This window comes from Cryptomeria japonica, chromosome 2 (assembly GCF_030272615.1).
Source record: "Cryptomeria japonica chromosome 2, Sugi_1.0, whole genome shotgun sequence".
Classification (NCBI taxonomy): domain Eukaryota; kingdom Viridiplantae; phylum Streptophyta; class Pinopsida; order Cupressales; family Cupressaceae; genus Cryptomeria; species Cryptomeria japonica.
This window is the reverse complement of record NC_081406.1, coordinates 133,820,634-133,825,457: the sequence shown is the minus strand read 5'-3', so window position 1 is coordinate 133,825,457 and position 4,824 is coordinate 133,820,634. Positions and strand designations below refer to the sequence as shown.

The window sequence follows — 4,824 nt, the reverse complement described above, 5'->3', positions numbered from 1 at the left end:
CTTTCAAAACACAAAAACTTTATAATTTGCCTCATAGAAACCCGATGGTGCCTTGGGTGCTCTTGCACCAGAATTGGATGAGGGTTGGTGTCTCTAGTAGGTTAGAGCCTACACAATTTGTTAGAGATTATTATATAAGCAAGTAATTTTTCGTAGTTTTCTCCTATAAGGGTTTCCACATATATCTTGTGTTCTATTTGTGTTGCATGATAGGTAGATCTTATGTGAATGATAATGTGCAATGGATATGTTTATGAGATTAAGTTCCAAAAAGTAAAAGTTTGTTGTTATATTGATTCATAACCCCTTAACTATGTGTTCATCATATTCTACTTCTTCTTTCGTAAAGTCTAATTCCTTTGAGTGATCATTTACTTAGATGTTATCTCCTTTTGATGCCTTGCCTCATCCACTTTTAGATTGGCACTTACTACAACCCTTTGCAATCTTTTGTTGAAACACTTATGGGCCTTACTTCTCAAGGAATAGATAAGGAACATACCTTCATTAGATCTAGAATCAAATTTTCCTAAATCCCTAGTCTCTTCTTATGTAGCACTTACTTCCAAACACTTTTGAAGTATTTTACTATTGAACATTCGCCTTCCACAATTCATAAGGCATTTGCTATTATTTCCTCTAATCTATACTGTTTAGAATGTAAATAGCCATATGAACAACTTCTTTGCAAAATATGTCTGATAACTTGGATTCATTAAACATTGTTCCCTTTGTCTATTATATAGTTTGGTTCTTCCTTTCTACAACTCCATTATATTGTGGAGTCCTTGCAATTGAGTGGTGTTTCTTAATTCCTTGATTCTCACAAAATTCTTAAAATTCATTTGATGTAAACTCACATCTTTGATCTGATCTCAAACACTCAATCTTTAAACCAGTTTCATTCTCAACCAATGCTTTGAAAACTTTGAATTTCTCAAATGCCTCAAATTTTTCTTTCAAAAAAGTAATCCATGTCATTCTAAAATAATCATCAATAAGAAATATAAAGTACCTTTCACATTGCAAACTTTTCCTTCTTGTAGGCTCAAAGAGGCTTGTATATATGTACAAGTTCCAATAGCTTTGTTGTTGAGTACTCCTTTGATTTGAAGCTTGCACAATTTTTCTATTTTCCATGTTGACATTGCTTGAATAGAGTGTTTGAAGGTTTTGTGTAATCTTTGGCATATCTCTTACAACTTGTTTAGTGTTGATCTTCATTAAATTGTCAAAGTTTGTGTGGCCCATTCTTCTATACCATAACTAGCTTTCCATTGGTTGTCCTATAAAGCACTTTTCTCCCTTGATCTCATTGAGATTGTATAGGTTATTTGCTATTCCACTTTCCTCTACAACTAATTGCCTTGTAATTGCGTTTCTCATCTCACAAGCTTGAGCATGAAAGGTAAGGGTATGTTCTTGATCACACATTTGACTACCACTAAGCAGATTGTTTTTCAAGCCTTCATTATACAAGGCATTTTCTTTTGTTTTTATCTTTCAATTATCATGGTCGAGAGTACCTTTACCAGTTATCCTTACTATAGCATGATCACCAAATTTCACATTGCTTCCATTTACTTCCTTCAAAGTGATAAACCTGCTCTTGTTTCCTGTAATGTGGTTTGAGCATCTACTATCAATGTACCATTGATTTCCTTCATCTGGTGCATGAAACATAGTTTGCACAAGCATAGACTTCTCTACCTTATTATTTTCTTGCCCTTGCTTCCTTTTCTAGACTTTTGTAGGTTTTTTATTTTGTTTAGTAGCGATATCCACTCTGCTATCCTACTAGGAGATTCTACAAAACCACTTCTACAAAGTTGTGCTATATAACCAAAATTGTTGTACTTATATCATATGATATTATAATCCAACAAATGAGAAAATAAATTATAGTTTCTAGTTGAGAACCCTACAAAATTTCTATTTTTGTTTATCATATAATTATTTCTTTCACTTTATAAAATGTTGCCTTATGACCAAATTGATTACATAAAAAAATAATTGTTATACCTTGCATACACACGCCCATGTTGTACTAACATAAATGGGGTCCCCTTCTTTTCTTTTATATCTTTTGTTTTCCTTGTCCTTTTTCTTTGTTTGTTTTATTAGTTTGTTTTTGTTTCTTTGTCACAATGCCCATCAAGTGAAACCAATGGTTTCTTGGTCATGACTAGCTAAAGTTAGAGTTCCATTAAAGAGTGTTTCCATGAGGTAGAATCTTCCTCAAGGAATATAAGGTTTTCATGAGGCTGATCCTGAACTACCATCCAAGCATGAATACCTTCATCCAAAAGAATATTTCTTGTATACAAAGTCCAAAAGAATATTTATAATCTTCTATAGCATGAATCTTCTGGGAAACAAAATCATAAGCATGCAAGTTTAGAGCTAGGTCAACTACTCCAACGATACACATCCATAAATTGGTCACCGACATAAATAACATGAAGAAATGTAACCAACATTTATTGAAAAAGGCAACCCAAAAAATTTGGAACCAGAAACATTTGTAGGGGCCATACAATAAGCCTCTTCTGCTTGAATTGAGTTAAAACCAAATAATGTATTTGCACCATAATTGTCTTCAAATAAATTATTTTCCACGATAGCACTTGAAGAGGATAAAAGACTAGTGAGGTGGATTAGATAACAAATATGCAGATCAAACATATAATCACATGAAATCCAAAGACATAATTTGTAATGCTCAAAACAAGAATGAAATGCATATACCTCACAAACCAATACCTTCTCCTTTGGATGGAGCTTGATGAAGTGAAGGCGCTCTTGGATGATGCTCCACTTGATGTGCTCCTCTTGCTTGCTTGATGTGGATGGCTCTCCAATGTTGTGCATAATATGAAATGGATTCTAGGAGGATGATATGGACAAAATGGTTAAGTGTGGATGAAATATGATTTGGACAAAATGGCTCTCCTCTTGCTTGCTAAGATGATTTCCTAGGCTCAAAAGGGCAGCATAAGATTACTGAACTTGGAGATGATCAATGAAGGGATGGAGTCCTCAATTTATAGGAAGAGGAGAGGAAGAATGGATGGTTGGGATGGATCCAAGATGGAGAGCTAGGATTGCTTGTGAGCCCACACAAGGTCCAAGAGAGGGTGTGGAGACCAAGAGATATGTCTTAAAGGCATTTCTTGTCTCCACACTCCTCAAGGTGCATTGGGAACACTTCCCAAGGTACCTTGAGAAGAGCAAGGTGCATTGGGAAGACATCCCAATGTGCCTTGAGAGGAGCAAGGGATGTGGTATTCCTTGAAGAATGGAGAGGAGGAATTAAAAATTCTCCAAAAAGGGGTGATCATGGGGATTAGAGGAATAAGAAGAAATTAAAAATTCCTTGGGAGAGGAGATGCCTAGAGGATTGTGAGATTTTGAAAATCTCACATTCACCTAGGAAAAGAGCATTAAAAGCTGGTGGTTGGATGGAAGGGACAAGGGGTTGACTTTGTGGCTAATCATGATGATTAGCCACTAGCAACTCATTAGGAGGGGATTAGAGGAAATGTTAGGTGGGATTAGGAGTTGTAAGAGGATTTGATTAGGAGAGAGAAGGAGTGGAGGGAATTAAAAATTAGAAGAATAAGGTTAAGTGAGTTTAGGGAGTTTCTAGAAGAATTTATTAGGTTAATGATGAATTAAGAAGATGATTTGTAGGAATCATGTAGGTTAACTAATTAATTGAAATTAATTAGCCAAGAGGAAGATTTGTGAGGATTTAATTTTTTAGAAGAATAAAGAAAGGGATTGATTTATTAAATAAATCAGTCACATACTATAGTGACAATATTAATTATATTTAATTAATATTGAGGAGAATTTAAAATAACATAATTAATTAATTAATTAATTATGTGAGGAATTAAAAATAATTAAAAGTAATTATTTTTAAGTGTCTACAACACTACAAATAACAGAGATAGAAGAGAAACACCCAATACTTTGGCAACTCTCATCATATGAAATGGATTCAATGTCTAATCATGAAACTCTTGAAAAACGAGGATAAATAAGAAAATAGCTGCTATGCCAAAACTAGGCACAAGAAACCAATCAAATTGGCCTAACGGATGGATAACGAATACAAAAACAAAAATAGCAATCGAAGTAGAGAACTTAATTTCATTATAAGGTCATAATTGTACAGATCAGCAAGTCCAAACTGGCATAACATGAAGCCTATTAAACCAAAAGCACCATGAAGAGAAATGAAAGTCTACAGACCACCTAATTGACGCCAACGAGTAAAATCCCCTTGTGCTTTAGGACCCCATAATACTTACAAAGAATGTACTAAACTATTAGTAGGTGTAGAAACTGCAACAATTAAAAAATTAGAACCTTCCAAATAGGAACTGGCCAATCCATGAGTATACCACAAATTCACAAAAGTTGTACCTGTGAACATCCACCTAGCACAAATAAGCACAAGGAAAAAACAATAGATTAGAACAACCCACAAACACAAAATGATCTTTGCATAGCTAGTCATCCATAATATCAAATAAAGTTTGTTCCGCTTTAGAAGACTTCCCAAGGGCTATAGTCATAGCAATCCTCCTCTTTAACTATTCCAACCTTTTTCAAGCACCGTATTTGGTAGAATCAAAGGGTATACATTATTTTGTATATTTATGAACAAATTTTCAACCATCATCCCTTTCAATAAATTGGGTTTCAAAGATTCCTTATTGGCATAGGTTTTATTTAGTTAAATAGAAAATAATACAATATAAGTAAATGCATGATACAAAATGGATATGTAATTATGAATAGTCATTAACTCAA

At 33.9% G+C, this 4,824-nt stretch overlaps 1 pseudogene; it reads right to left on the bottom strand.

Annotated features, from left to right (window-relative positions):
- Positions 1-2,206: 2,206 nt before the first annotated feature.
- LOC131073185 (photosystem II D2 protein-like) lies at positions 2,207-4,586 on the bottom strand (annotated as a pseudogene).
- Positions 4,587-4,824: the final 238 nt, after the last annotated feature.